This window comes from Carassius carassius, chromosome 50, assembly GCF_963082965.1.
Source record: "Carassius carassius chromosome 50, fCarCar2.1, whole genome shotgun sequence".
Classification (NCBI taxonomy): domain Eukaryota; kingdom Metazoa; phylum Chordata; class Actinopteri; order Cypriniformes; family Cyprinidae; genus Carassius; species Carassius carassius.
In genome coordinates, this window is record NC_081804.1 from 812091 (window position 1) to 829308 (window position 17218).

Here is a 17218-nt window from a genome sequence, read left to right on the forward strand (position 1 = left end):
TCGGAGAGTCCCTTTCCTCTAGCAGCGGACCACTGACTCTCTCTTCATGTAGGGACCGAATATTATAATTAAAGTGACTTCTATATTGCATCCAAATGAATATTTAGATATATTTAAATGTTCAAAAAGGTGTAAAATTTTTTTAACTTTCATTAAAATATTTCAATAAAATGAATTAATTGCCTATTGCAAATTTATGAATCCATGGTTAACTTTTTTTCTGCAGTCACTGGGCTATATGTATTGAGACATTTTTTAATTTATATTTTGTAAAAAATAATAAAAAATAAACCTGAATTGTAATCTAAACATCTGTATTTTCATACAATTTCATAAATAAGTAGGCTATAATATGCTGCACCACAGGCATATTGCGCTTTGTGAACGCATTCATGTGATTGGCTTATAAGTAAACAATCCCCCACGTGGAGTGCGTTCTTGTGATTGGCTAAAACAAGGGAGATATCTGATTGGTTGCACAAATGCAGTGAAGTCCACAGACCGCAAGCAGTTTGTAAATCAAGATATATGTGTGTGTGCATCAGAAACACATTTCTGAATCTTGTCCTGTGCATTTGTGAATCTTGAGCGCATTTGTAAATGTTGTTTGCATTTCTAAATTGTGTGTGTATTTCTGAATTGTGTGTGCATTTCTGAATTTTGTATGCATTTGTGAATCTTCTGTGCTTTTTAAATTTTGTGTGTGCAATGGTAAATTTTGTGCACATTTGTGTATCCTGTGTTTGTATTTATGAATCATGTGTGTGCATGTATGAATCCTGTGTGTGCATATGTGAATGTAGTGTGTGCATTTATCTTTATTGAGACTCTTTTGGCTCCATAGAATTCAACAATACAAAAATTATATAAATTAATTAATGCTTATGAGATAATCTTTAGATTGCCAATAAACTTTAATAAGGCAATTTAAAGTAATGGATGCACAGATAAGGCATGTTTACACAAACTATCTAGTCTGAAACGTTTTATTTCTCTTAATATTTAGACTCTGAGTGATGGAGTTCATTAGACAGCAAGTCTGATCTGTTAATTGATCCAATTCTTCTTGGGGTATTTTTTGGAATTCATCTTTAGAAATATTTTGTTATACTGTATGCAAACAGTGCTGTATATACTGTAAACAAATTCTAACTTAAATGTTTAAAAATAGTTTGGGCTAGTTTAACCCCTCCTTGAACTGCCACCTTAACGTGGTGGAGGGGTTTGAGTACCCGAATGACCCTAGGAGCTATGTTGTCCGGGGCTATATGCCCCTGGTAGGGTCTCCCAAGGCAAACAGGTCCTAGGCGACGGGTCAGACTAAGAGCGGTTCAAAACCCCTTATGAGAAGGAACAATCAAAGAACCGTGACGTCGCCCGGTATGGCGCAGCCGGGGCCCCACCCTGGAGCCAGGCCCGGGGTTGGGGCTCGTATGCGAGCGCCTGGTGGCCGGGCCTCCCCCCACGGGGTCCGGCCGGGCTCAGCCCGAAGGAGCGACGTGGGGCCGCCTTCCCGTGGGCTCACCACCTACAGGAGGGACCGTAAGGGGCCGGTGCTTAGACAATCGGGTGGCAGTCGAAGGCGGGGGCCTCGACAGCCCGATCCCTGGACACGGAAACTAGCTCTAGGGACGTGGAACGTCACCTCACTGGCGGGGAAGGAGCCCGAGATTGTGCGTGAGGTAGAGAGGTTCCGACTAGCGATAGTCGGACTCACCTCTACGCACAGCTTGGGCTCTGGTACCACACTCCTCGAGAGAGGATGGACTCTTCACCACTCTGGAGTTGCCCAAGGTGAGAGGCGGCGGGCTGGTGTGGGTTTGCTTATAGCCCCCCAGCTCAGCTGCCATGTGTTGGAGTTTACCCCGGTGAACGAGAGGGTCGCTTCCCTGCGCCTTCGGGTCGGGGATAGGTCTCTCACTGTCGTTTGTGCCTACGGGCCGAACGGCAATGCAGAGTACCCAGCCTTCTTGGAGTCTCTGGGAGGGGTGCTGGAAAGTGCTTCGACTGGGGACTCCGTCGTTTTACTGGGGGACTTCAACGCCCACGTGGGCAACGACAGTGACACCTGGAGGGGCGTGATTGGGAGGAACGGCCCCCCTGATCTGAACCCGAGCGGTGTTCAGTTATTGGACTTCTGTGCTAGTTACAGCTTGTCCATAACGAACACCATGTTCAAGCATAAGGGTGTCCATCAGTACACGTGGCACCAGGACACCCTAGGCCGTAGGTCGATGATTGACTTTGTGGTCGTTTCATCCGACCTCCGGCCGTATGTCTTGGACACTCGGGTGAAGAGAGGGGCGGAGCTGTCAACCGATCACCACCTGGTGGTGAGTTGGATCCGATGGCGAGGGAGGAAGCTGGACAGACTCGGCAGACCCAAACGTACTGTGAGGGTCTGCTGGGAACGTTTGGCCGAGTCTCCTGTCAGAGAGATCTTCAACTCCCACCTCCGGCAGAGCTTCGACCGGATCCCGAGGGAGGCTGGAGATATTGAGTCCGAGTGGACCATGTTCTCCACCTCCATTGTCGAAGCGGCCGCTCGGAGCTGTGGCCGTAAGGTTTCCGGTGCCTGTCGAGGCGGCAATCCCCGAACCCGGTGGTGGACACCGGAAGTAAGGGATGCCGTCAAGCTGAAGAAGGAGTCCTATCGGGCCTGGTTGGCTTGTGGGACTCCTGAGGCAGCTGACAGGTACCGGCAGGCCAAGCGGACTACAGCCCGGGTGGTTGTGGAGGCAAAAACTCGGGCCTGGGAGGAGTTCGGTGAGGCCATGGAGAAGGACTATCGGTCAGCCTCGAAGAGATTCTGGCAAACCGTCCGGCGCCTCAGGAGAGGGAAGCAGTGCCCTACCAACGCTGTTTACAGTAGAGGTGGGGAGCTGTTGACCTCAACTGGGGATGTCGTTGGACGGTGGAAGGAATACTTCGAGGATCTCCTCAATCCCGCTGTCACGTCTTCCATTGAGGAAGCAGAGGCTGAGGGCTCAGATGTGGACTCGTCCATAACCCAAGCTGAAGTCACCGAGGTAGTCAAGAAACTCCTCGGTGGCAAGGCACCGGGGGTGGATGAGATCCGCCCTGAGTACCTCAAGTCTCTGGATGTTGTGGGGCTGTCTTGGCTGACACGCCTCTGCAGCATCGCGTGGCAGTCGGGGACGGTGCCTCTGGGATGGCAGACCGGGGTGGTGGTCCCTCTTTTTAAGAAGGGGGACCGGAGGGTGTGTTCCAACTACAGGGGGATCACACTTCTCAGCCTCCCTGGGAAAGTCTATGCCAGGGTACTGGAGAGGAGAATCCGGCCGATAGTAGAACCTCGGATTCAGGAGGAACAGTGTGGTTTTCGTCCAGGCCGTGGAACACTGGACCAGCTCTATACCCTCTACAGGGTGCTGGAGGGTTCATGGGAGTATGCCCAACCAGTCCACATGTGCTTTGTGGATTTGGAGAAGGCATTCGACTGTGTCCCTCGCGGCGGCCTGTGGAGGGTTCTCCGGGAGTATGGGGTCCGGGGCCCTTTGATAAGGGCTATCCGGTCCCTGTACGAACGGAGCAGGAGCTTGGTTCGTATTGCCAGCTGTAAGTCAGACTTGTTCCCGGTGCGTGTTGGACTCCGGCAGGGCTGCCCTTTGTCGCCGGTTCTGTTCATGATTTTTATGGACAGAATTTCTAGGCGCAGCCAGGGGCCGGAGGGGGTCAGGTTTGGTGACAACACGATTTCGTCTCTGCTCTTTGCGGATGATGTTGTTGTGTTGGCCTCATCAGGCCAGGACCTTCAGCATGCACTGGGACGGTTTGCAGCCGAGTGTGAAGCGGCTGGGATGAGAATCAGCACCTCCAAATCCGAGGCCATGGTCCTCAGTCGGAAAAGGGTGGCTTGCCCACTTCAGGTTGGTGGAGAGTTCCTGCCTCAAGTGGAGGAGTTTAAGTATCTTGGGGTCTTGTTCACGAGTGAGGGAAGGATGGAACGGGAGATTGACAGACGGATCGGTGCAGCTTCTGCAGTAATGCGGTCGATGTACCGGTCTGTCGTGGTGAAGAAAGAGCTGAGCCGCAAGGCGAAGCTCTCGATTTACCGGTCAATCTACGTTCCTACTCTCACCTATGGTCATGAGCTTTGGGTCATGACCGAAAGGACAAGATCCCGGATACAGGCGGCCGAAATGTGCTTTCTCCGCAGGGTGGCTGGGCGATCCCTTAGAGATAGGGTGAGAAGCTCAGTCACCCGGGAGGAGCTCAGAGTAGAGCCGCTGCTCCTCCACATCGAGAGGGGTCAGCTGAGGTGGCTCGGGCATCTGTTCCGGATGCCTCCTGGACGCCTTCCCGGGAAGGTGTTCCGGGCACATCCCACTGGGAGGAGACCCCGGGGGAGACCTAGGACACGCTGGAGAGACTATGTCTCCCGGCTGGCCTGGGAACGCCTCGGTGTCCCCCCAGAAGAGCTGGAGGAAGTGTCTAGGGAGAGGGAAGTCTGGGGTTCTCTGCTTAGACTGCTGCCCCCGCGACCCGGCCCCGGATAAGCGGTAGAAGATGGATGGATGGATGGATAGTTTAATTATGTCTGGAATTAAATAAAATATATTAGAGGAAAACGTAAGCATTAAAAAACAGAAATGATTCATTAGCAACTAAAAGAAATGAAATAAGAAGTAATATTGACAGAGAAATCTAGACATTAGTGACAGAAAAAAATCATTAAAAAATGTTTGGATGTTTGTGGAATGATGCCCTAAATAAAACCTCACAGGAACCTGCTTTTTTGTCATGTCAACTTCAAATTTGGAACATAATTTACTTAGACATAAGGCTTTAATTTTATTCCAATTTTAGAGTAAAGCCTGTTATGTAAAATATTTATAATAAATAAAAAAATGAATATAGTGCATTTTATTTACAGTACATTTAAACTTCTGTAACTTTTTTTAAACTTCTTTTTTTATATATATTCCACTTTTGCAATAATCTGCTAAATTCATAACTTACAAAAAATAAGTTTGGACTTTGTTTGGATAGTGCACTTTAATACCTTTTTTAAAAAATGGGGGGTGACAGTTAAAGGGTCAAGTTAAAATAATAAAATTATTTAAAAAATGAATTAAAAATGAGGAAATGCTGAGGTAAATAGAAATATAAGCAACAGGAGCATTAATAAAAATCACTAAAACCTAAACTAAAATGAAAACGAAAACCGAAAATATCAATATAAAGTAAATATATTTGAAAATATGATTAATGCTTTAAAGGCATTCTTCTATTTTAATTTGCTTTGAATAAAAATATCTGCTAAATGTGTAAATATATATATTATTAAAAGTAATATTATTATTACACTGTTTGCATGACCTCTTATATCTTAAATATAATCTGTGTTTACACTCTCAGTTGTGTGTTTACTCAGAAAAAACAACAACTCTTAATTGACAAGGACAGGGAAATATATAAAATGTTTTCATTAATTCAAATTTGACAAAATATATAGTATAGCTTGCTTTTAAAAAATACAGTTCTTCTGTGCATACAGATAATCAGCATGCTGTGCACATATAAGAGTAGTATGCTAGTATATATTACAAATTCAGTTTGTTGCTAAACTCGGGAATCTGGAAGTGAGTGAACTGACCTTTGACCTCCAGTTTAATAATCTGTATTGTATTATTTATGAATTCATCTTCTATCAATGTTCAACTCCCTTGCATTCCTGACCACCTCCCTATGCATTTAGAAATTAACTCTCCACTCAGAGTTTAAAGAAACACGCCACTATTTCTGACACAATAACATCTGCACTTTTATTATTATACTACTCAGTTTTTATATTTATTTTATGTAATTTTTTTCATTTAATATGGAATGAAAGGATTTTGAAACAAGTTATTTTTTATCAGATTTTTAAAATAAAATGAGCTTTTATTGTTTTAATGATAATAATAATATTTATTATTTTTATTAAAGGTATTATTTTTCAAATGTAAAATATATGATTATCAATATTCTTTAAGATTCTTTAAGAGTCTGAGGGCACATTGATTATTTTTTTTGTAGCTTTTTTTGGATTTTAAAACAAGTTATTTTTATCAGATTTTTTAACTATTATTTTTTAATAACATTTGTTTTTATTATTTTAATATTATTATTATTATTATTATTACTACTACTACTATTATTTTCAAATGTTAAATATACAATAATAAAATTTTTTTTTAGTTCTTTAAGAGTCTGAGACATTACTGATTATTTATATTTATTTGTTTATTTATTTATTTATTATTATTTTGTATATACATGGAAATAAAGTTTTTAGGATTTTGAAACAGTTTTTTTAATTGCTATTTTTAATATAATTTATTTTTATTTTTTAAATAATAATAATAATAATTATTATTATTATTTTGAAATATTAAATATAACATTATTAAAATGCTTTAATTGTTTAATTCTTAAATTTAATATTTTCTTATTTTCAACATAGTAACAGGTGGCGTCTGATTAATATGTTGGTGTGAGAGTTTGTGTCTATGTGTGTGTGTGTGTGTGTGTGTGTATGAGAAGGCTCTGCTATTCTTTCTGAAAACAGTCGTTGAAGGAAAATGTGTGTGTGTGCATGTGCATTTGTGTGCTTTTGTTCAAGTGTGAGTACAAAACGTTCACAAAAGCCTTCCAGCACGCAAATGAATTGTTCCACTGGTTAAATATTACCCACTACTGACCCAGGGCTTCACCTTACACACATAAGCAGAACAAAATCAACTTCTCAAACACACCGACACAGAAACAAACCTCAAAGAAGAAAACAAGAGGAAATCACACTCTGTATAAACACAATATAAAGCTGTAAATAAGCCACACACACTCAAAAAACGATTTAATGAGTTAATCACAAAAATAAATGCATTGTCTCCTGTGTTAGAGGAATCTCTTGGGAAATTAAGTGTGCTTAACTGTTACTGCACGATCACTTTTAGTGTACTTCAAATCCTAATTTTTACTAATTACATTTTTTATATTGTACTTGTAGATAATATAACATTAATGAAATAGGCTAAAAAGCCACTTAAGTGTACTTAAATTTCAGTCTCTCTAAGTTAAAAAAAAAAAAAAATGCTAGTTTCAAAAGTAGCTTGTGCATAAATTGGATGGTTTTTGGAATTTTCTATCCAATTTATACAAAAAATGTAACATGCCCTTAAATTTTTTTTAAATTTTGTCATTAATCACTTAACCCCAATGTTGTTTTGCAGTTCTAAGTTTTTCACAAACATAAGTTTTTCTCAAAATTCTAAGTTTATTGTTCACAATTATTTTTTTCTCACAATTTTAAGTTTATATCTGCAATCATGTTTATTTCATGTTCGCAATTTACAATTTTTCCCCGCAATTCTCAGTTTTTACCTCACAATTCTTAGTTTACAGTATATCTCACAATTCAAGTTTATTTTTCGCAATTCTGAGTTTACATTTAGCAATTCTGAGAATTACTAGTTTGTGAAACAAGCCTTTGAATATTGTAATAATAATTAATATTATTACTAGATACAAAAGTAGCGATTGCATAAATCGAATGGAATTTGGAATGTTCCCAAAAATGGAATGTGCCCTTAACATTTGCATAACCAAGAAGAAAATATTTTTATAGCATTTTAAATAACCAGACATTCAGAAAACATTCAGAAAGGGTTTAAATAACATAGACAATATTTGTGTTAGCTGGGAATATTCTGACTTGCTGCTTCCCCCCCCCCACACAGATCACAAAAGGTGAATTTGTGATCGCAGTGAAGTCAATGTCCTAACATGTTTGAAACGACATCATGGTGAGTAAATAATGACAAGAAGTTCATTTTTCAACCTGGCAGTGACCTAACAACTGTCATATAAATACAAAAACACATTCTGATTACTACAAAATGTCAGCGTTATTCCTGATGGCAGTCAAGCGTTTTCAAAGCACGCTTGTTTTTCTAATTAAATGTTGGCAAAAGGTGAAGTTCCTGAACTCCTCATCGTCCAAAATAAAAACAAAACAGCTGTGGGCCACCATACAGATGTCTGTACGCATGACTCAAACCGCAGGATGCTTTTCTCACGGCAAGCCACGCAGGGGTCAGAGGTCACCGTCATAGAGTTTCGGGGTGATTCGGTTCAGCATAAACGTATAGAGAGCTTTAAGCCAGATTTACAGAGTGAGAAATTAATCTTTCACCGAGCCGATTTACAGGCACTCCCTGAGGTTTGCATTTGTAATTTATTTGAAAAAGGCAATAAGAGCGCTGTCGTTCTACACAGTAGATCAATATCATATATTTCCTTTTCTTCCGAGAACAAAACTTCAGGTCATCAAAAGCGCACCAGGATGGTTTCTGGGAGGGAAATATTGCGACTCAGTTGAGCTGCCAAGAAAACAGCATTGTCTTAATTGCTAATTATATGTTTCAGACAGACGGAGTGAAAGAAAAATATTTTAGCATGCAAAGCAGGACCACAAACGACAGAAAAAACTTCCTAAACATCGTAAAACGTACAGGGCACGAGGCCTCAGAACGACAAACAGATCTGAAATGTGTCGTGTGAGTCTGGCAGGGAGTGGAAAGAGGAAAAACATCCTCCAGTCCTGCCAGATCAAACATCACAGCAAGCAAGCAAACCACATTTCATATTGCACTGAATCGAATGTGAACACAATACTTTTCACAACCAAAGAATTGTCAAGAGCATGCAAATCACAAATATTAATGCAAACGCTTTCATTTGGGGCTTTTCTCTCATCAAATGATGAGAAACGAGATTGTTTATTGTGCAAAAAAAAGCTGCTTATGGACTTAACTGGAAGTTGATGTCATTGTCAGAAGAAATGGGACGTTTTCTCTTCTCTTGTAAAAGCAGATGTTTGTTTTTGTTTATTTTTGGAAGCAATTGAAGAAAGGGCGCATTCATTTGATCAAAAGACATTTATAATGATAATGATTTATTTTTCAAATAACTGCTGTTCTTTTGAGGTTTCTATTTATCAAAGGATCCTGAAAAAAAAATGTATAATGGTTTCCACAAAAATATGAAATTACATTTTAAATATATTCATATAGAAAACGATGAAAGCCTGTTTCTGCCAATATATATATTATTTAGCTCACATTTTCACAATTTCTTTTACAATTGTTTATCTTGCAATTCTATGTTTATTTTTTCGCAAATCAAATTTTTGTGTGTGTGTGTGTGTGTGTCATTTCTTGCAATCCTGAGATTTTATCTTCAAGTTCTAAGCTTATATCTTGAAATTTTGAAACTTGACCTTTTTCTGTCTATCTATCTATACATTTTTTTCATTTTTTATTTCAAAAGTAATTTTAAATTGTATAATAACTAGAGCCCCAGATACAGATCCCCTGTAAAGACCTTGTCTCAGAGGAGCACCAGGACAAGACCACAGGAAACAGATGATTCTTCTGCACAATCTGAATTGAACTACTGGTTTCGTCTGGTCAGAGGAGAACTGGCCCCCAACTGAGCCTGGTTTCTCCCAAGGTTTTTTTCTCCATTCTGTCACCGATGGAGTTTCGGTTCCTTGCCGCTGTCGCCTCTGGCTTGCTTAGTTTAGTCATCTACAGCGATATCATTGACTTGATTAAAAATGATTGCATGGATACTATTTAAAACTGAATCGAGATGATGACATCACTGAATTCAATGATGAACTGCCTTTAACTGTCATTTTGCATTATTGACACACTGTTTTCCTAATGAATGTTGTTCAGTTGATTTGACAATCTTTTTCGTTTTAAAGCATTATATAAATAAAGGGGACTTGACTTGACTTCATAAGGTGTTCTATGTGTTTTTGGTACATTATGCATGATTGCTAGGGTAGTTTCCAGGGTGTTTTTTCTGCACTCTCGCACTCTCAGTTCAAGAGGTGTAGAGGTTGGTGAGGTGAGAGTCAAATCCAACACTGGTCTCATCAGCACCTCTAATAAATCTCCATATCAAATCACACAGATGTTCACTAAAGAAAGGGGTGGGATGCTTTTTACTTGGACCAATAAGAAACACATAGTAACGTCCTGTCAACCAATCACAACATGGCAACCGGTTTTGCAGAGGAAAGTAAATTTAGCTGCAGTCAAAACGTCTTGTTCGTTCTTCTTCTCCACACTTCTCACTCCTGCCTTCCCACACAGAAACACACACTGTGTTCCAGTGGAAACGAGACTGATAATCATCTATGTAAATTCCAGCTCCATTCAGAGGTGCAGAAAGGAGCGACATGCTTCATAAACAGCCAGAAACTCTGAGGAAAACACACACACATGCTTTCGCACGCCTCATGTAGGGCTGTCAAGCCGGGGCAGATCGCAGGTGTGTGAAGAGCCTTCAGCGAGGACAGATCTGACATGCATGAGGTATTGTGACAGAAAGGATGCGTTGCTGCTTCATTAACATAAAATGTGCATAAATAAATACAATTATGAATAAAATTAAAACAATTGAGATTTTCAAGTTCGAGTTTTAGTTCACGATTTTTCCTTCCTCTGGTGATTTTAAGGCATGCAGAGCTCAGAAACATCATCTCGTCCTGTTGCATCATCTCCATTCATGGAGATTTCCTGTTGATAATCGTTTATTTTTACAGCATAAGGTGACTTTTCACATTTCCAGGCTGCGTTTCCAAAGACGGTTCCTAGACATCCAAGTGCAGGCCAAAGACAACTGGTCAAAATGAAGCGAATGAGGATGAGGCGATTTATTCCTCTCAACTAATGCTCTGTCTGGGCAGATGAGAAAGAACGTAGGACTTCCTTTTTTTAGCATGTGCATGGAGCAGCCGCCGTGGTTTGGTTTGGGTAAGATCGGCTGCTGTTGGGAAAGAGGTTGTGTGCCCGTGGAGGAGAGACCCGTGTAGGAACGCAATGTTTTCATCTAGCTGTGAGTCACTCTTTATGTTTATCTGCAGGCAGTCTTGCAGTCATCGGTCCATGGAAACCGCCCGGACACCATGCCAATCGTCTTTTCCCAAATGCGGGCCACCGCACTCCATTTGAGGAATTCAGTACTGGTGGCTAAGGTAAGACACCTTCCCATTGTGGTTTCCCTCTGGACGTCGTCCTCTTGAATGATGACGACATGCTCCACATCAGCAGCTGATCGGACAGGAACAGGTGCACACTGAGTTATCATCTCAGTTTATACGCTTGTAGTGCAGTGGATCTCACAAACCTGTCCGGTCCGGTTCACATCTGTGACCCTGGAGCACAAAACCAGTCATAAGGGTCCATTTTTCAAAATTGACTGCTGAAGCTGAATAAATAATCTTTCCGTTGATGCATGGTTTGTTAGGATCGGACGATATTTGGCTGAGATATAACCGTTTGAAAATCTGAGGGTGCAAAAAAATCTAAATATAGAGAAAATCATCTTTAAAGTTGTCCGAATGAATTCTTAGCGATGCATATTACAAATCAAAAATTAAGTTTGAATATATTAACAGAAATTTACAAGGTATCTTCATGGAACATGATCTTTACTTAATATCCTAGTGATTTTTGGCAATTTTAACCAATTTTAGAAAATAGTAGGAAATATATTTATTTATATTATATACAATCACATACGCATAATGCTAATGAGAACAATATATAAACATATAGAATGTGGTTAATATCCAAATCCCGATGAAAACAAAAATGTTTAATTGTCGTTAAAATAGGCTTAAGTACTATATAGTGTTCTTTATGCATTGATTATACTGTATATATCACATCACACTAATATAATATATAAGATATACAGTAATAATAAAAAGAATAATATATGAAAAGCATACATAAAATGTTTCATAATTTGCCATTCCCAATGGGGGAAAAAATGTCATCGTCCTAAAAATAGGCTTAACGCAAAATATAGTTTTCTTTTTGCATTATGGTAATAATAGCAATATAAATGTGCAACGTGATATATAATATATATATATATATTTATAGAAATACATAATGGTAAATGAGAAATGTATAATATATATAATATACAGTATCATTTACAAATGAAAAAAAAAGGTTTAGCAAAATACAATGCATTATGGTGCAATATATGCATATAAATATGACCCTTATTTTCTCACTGAAAATCCACTTTCATAGTTTCATACATCACATTACAAAAGCAAACTGGGTTTTGTGTCATTCCATGTTGACTTCAAAGTTGATTGATTTGCATATGCAGTGGTTTATATGTAAGCTGTTATTGCTTTCACAATGAAACTTGGGTGGCTGTCGTCAACCCTGTTTTGTTTTCGCAGAGACAGTTAAACCCAAAACAAAACGTATTTCGGACGCTGTCATGCCAATAACCTCACATGCTTAATATGACACTGATAACATCGGCAGATCGGCTCTCTTGGCTGTGTAAATCTATTAAAAAATTTTTTTTGGCAGCGTTGGGATCTGTTCTCATAAGAAAGAGCTCCTTAATGCCAGTGTGCACAGCAGCGAGGGTCCAAGAAAAGCTTGCAGATAGCCGCAAATCTAAATGCAGCTGCCGGACCACAAGGCACACAGCCCGACCGTGACCGCCAAGAGCATCGAACACCTTTGGGTGCACGTATGCAAGGCCAGTTACACAATGGATCTATGACCAGACTGCTTTTCAATTTCAACAAGGCACTAGCTGGCATTAAACACAGGAAATATTATATTATTAATGGTTTTCCTGCCACATAGCATTGTGGTAGTAGAACGTAAAGCCTGTAAAGATGCTCTGGTGGAAAAACCTTGCAACACCTCTCTTGACAGGAACAGAAGCTTCCTTCTCAATGGATCACATGAGAAACCATAATTTGTGGCTTTTCCACTCCATTTTCACTTTTGCATACACTCACCACGTTACAAAATGCGTTTGGCTCTCTCCATCTTTCCATGGCTCCCAGCGTCCTTTGGACTCTCTAAACTTCAACTGAAATTCCACTGATATTAGCATGGCTTCTTCATTCCTAAATATGATTGGTTGGATCAGGTAAAATTGTCAATTTTCACAATTATTTCTTAAAACTGTAAGTCAAAAATCTGGCTGCACAAAATTAACAATGCTCATGGGTTGAACTCATATTTAATTAAAAGAAGTATTTGCTTTGCATAGAAGTGTTTACCAAATGAATCATACAGCATTAAAATATCTCATCTGCAATGCACGATGACAGAGTGTTTCTACATTTATTGTCTTTCCGTAATGAATGTTTGGAATATCTGTGGTAGAATTCCTGTAGGAACAGGACAAATAGGAATCCTTTCAGTCTCCATGTGGCTCACTGGTACCTCGCTCAAGAGCATTCTTGGTTTGTCCACAGATAACCCACTTGGCTTAAAGAGCGTCCACATGAGAAACTAAGCTTTATGTAATGTAATGAATCATTGTTTGTTTATTTTTCTATTATAAAACCTGAAAGAACGGAGCGCACAGGGTCATGCTGACAATTCCAGCTTTAGCAAACAGAACTTTGTAACTTGAGTAAAGGGAAAACATTTATATATTATATATTATTATATTTTTTTATTTTAATTGATAGAGCATCAAGCAGAAATGCCATCCCAGTTTACTTCCAGCAAATTGTCAGGAAAAAGCCTGGAAGAAATTAAAATAAAGTGTTTATCAAAGCAACAAACTTTATTACCAAGAAGGCACATTTATTAATAAAGCACTTTATACAGAAGAATATTTATTGAGGAATCCACTATTTTGTAATGCCAATTTTCACCTGAGATTCGGAGCCAAATTACACGAGGCTAAAATAACTTTAGAAAGATGGCAGCAGCGTTATTTTACTTTTACACACTGATTGGTAGGTCTATTAATAAAATCTGTTGACTTTAGCAATCTCTGTTGCATTATACGCCAATGGTGACAGTTCAAAAATGGAGAAAAAGCACTTTTCATATATTTTTCCCAAAGTTTGCAAGTCTGTCAAGTCAAGAGATATTAAACCAATATGGTTCAATTTCAGAAACACTGGGATCTCAATGTGGATAGTTGAGTATATATTCATCCATAGCATTTAAGATTTTGGCTTTCTTTTTCATTCATGTATTTCTTTCACCAGAATATAAATTAGTATTTTTGAAATGGCACGGAAAAAATGACACACATTTTTCTTTTAGTAAGTCCAGGGTTGGCTGCATATTTTTAGCCCCTGCTAGCATGAAATGTATTAATTGGTGCAAAATTTAGTTTGCAGTTAAGTTGACATGTTTTTTTTTTTTAGTGTTTCTGGTCTAAATGTAATTCATATGTGCTCTCCTTGATATTTGCTAACAAGTTCTCTGTCGTCTCTACCTGAAGGTCATATGGTGAGAAATGGGAACATACAGTATCATAGTCTCCAAAAAAACAAGGAAAAAACATGGACTTTCCACAGAGTACAGCGATCCGTATGAACAGGAAACAATAACACTGCGCTTGCCTTTAGACAAGAATCTAACGTTCATGTGGGCTGTCGCTCCTGTCTTCACAGCCTCATGTTCACCACATCGACTTGATCTGTCTTTGTGGTTTTCTTCTTTGCCATGAGAATATACGTTTCATATTTCACATTTCAGATGGGCTTTGCACAAGAGCGTCATTCGGTGGTTTCATCAGTCCAGCGCACTTCCTTTGAAAACACCAAACAGACTTTGGGAAGTCTGTGTTGTGATGCTGAGATTGTGCTGCGTTTGCTGACCCATTGACAGACACTTAGCGGCATGTGCATAAAATAGAGGTGCTCCTAAAGCATTCTGGACACAGACTCAAAAAACACAAACCAAGAAAGTGTCACACACGCTGTTGTAAACAGGAAACACTGGAACTTTCGGTGGCCACATGTCATGCTTTAGACCTGCAGCTGTTAGCAAAGACGGCCTCCTGCCAGCATTTGGTCCACTTCATTATCTCTTCTTTGTGTTGCTGTGATAACCAGGCGGAAGCAGTGATAACTATCCCTTTTCCATTAAAATAATACCCCCATGTGAAGCTCCAGTGGCAGTGGTATTCATTCCTGTCAGTCAGTCGAATGCCAGCCAAAACCTGAAATTTTAATTGTTACATAGAAACCAACAGTTCACCGGCAGTAAATTTGGCTCACAGATTAATCCCCCTTAAATGCAGCTTTACGAAACAAAGCTAGGCTTAGAAGAAAGAGACACTTCCCCATGGGTTGCAGAATGGGGATGAAGAGATTCCCAGTCTTGGCTCGTTCAGGTCAACAACTTCTAGGACGGATCTCTGCCCTCTCGCGACTGACCTTCCACTTTTGACCTGATAATCTTTGGGTTTGCTTAATCTTACAAGATGCCTTCCCGGAATTTAATCATTGGCGAGGAAACGGTGGAAAAACTAAGTGTTTTAATTGGATGCCAAGCACCTCCAGTAATCCATTCACAGTTCTTTGAGGAGCAAGGAGAGCGAAAGAGAGCCAATCTGGCCAAGAACACAAGCCTTTATCTGATGCTCCGGTAATTCCACAGATTACACCCTAACATTGTCTCAGGAAGCCCAAAGAGAAAGGCAGTGGATTTGGAAGACCACTGGTTTCGGGGGCCATGGAATGTTAGGGTCACGGGTTGATCAGTGGTGGCATTTAGTTTGAGGTTTCTTTATGTACTGTATATGCACCAATATTTAAAAAGCAATGGCTTTTGGTACTGTATCTGTGTTTCAGAACATGGTATGCAATTATGATTCAATGAGGAACATTTAAAATCAATAAAAATCTATTTCCAATGCACGAAAGATTTTCTATGCACTCTTAAAACAAAGGTTCCAAAAGAGAGTTTTTATGGTCATGCTATAGAAGAATCAGAAGAACCGAGTTGAAGAAACCTTTTTCCACATCAAATCTGGCCAAGAGCACAAGCCTTTATCAAATGCTCTGGTAATTCCACATGTTACACCCTACTGATGTTTTCATGAAGTTGAACCAACCAGCCAAAAGAAAAAAGGGAGTGGATTTTGAGTCAGATCCAAGGCTTCAAGCCATCAGTTCTGGGAGCAGTGGGCTAGTTGTCAGGTGCTATGCTTGGGAAGAGGGTATCAGGAAGGCTTCAGCTCAAACATACAAGTGAAACCAGAACATTCCAATGGTCACTACTGCTTCCCTGCTCACCAGAGCTGAAAATAGGGCAAGTGACCTCTCTAGAAAGGTTGTGTGTTTTGGACAATACCAGCATCACTCGTGGTTTCAATAAAGTAAACTCTTTATACACACACACACACACACACACACACACATATATATATGACCCTTTGCTGTGACACTCATATATTTAACTCAGGTGCTGTCCATTTCTTCTGATCATCCTTGAGATGGTTCTACACCTTCATCTGAGTGCAGCTTTGTTTGATTATACTGATTGGACTTGATTAGGAAAGCCACACACCTGTCTATATAAGAGCTTACAGCGCATGTCAGAGCAAATGAGAATCATGAGGTCAAAGGAACTGCCTGAAGACCTCAGAGACAGTCATGCAGTATTTTTGCTGGTTGAAATTAATTTATCAAGAAAATATAGTTCTGTTCTGGAGATGACATGGAGGAACCTCAAATGGGATGAAGAGCGTTTGACTTGGAGAGAACATTGGTAAAGATGCAAATATCTTTAATGCCTTGTCACGTATTAATTCACGTATTAACCCTTCCCAAAAATGTCAACATGACAGGCATTCAGACTTGTAGTGAACTGGTGTTGGGGCTACACAATTAGACAACAGTTTTGATTAAACACACTGTAGCTTTCTGACCATTGTGGATTGGTTGCTTTCACTGCACCAACATTAACAGCTCTATATTTCTTAAAGGCATTTGCAGGGCGCATTAGATCGTATGGTGGCATTTAGCTTGAGGTTTCTGTATTTATAAGCACCAATATTTAAAAGCATTGGCTGTTGGTTGCCACGTTTTGGAACACCGTACACTTTAAAAAAAAAATGAAGGTTCTTTACGGACTTTCGTGGTTCCATGAAGAACCTTTAACATCCATAGAACCTTTCCATTCCACAAAAAAACTCTTTATATTAGAAAAAGGTTCTTTTGATTTTTTAAATGTTCTTCATATAGTTTGTGAAATTTAGTATAACATTTGTGGTTTTGTGTAAAGATTACAGTGGACAGTGGATTTATAGTAGCATGATTTGCTTTGTTCTAGTCTTCAATTTAGTGGAAAATAATTTAAGTTAATTGAGAAACTTATGTTTTAATTGCTAT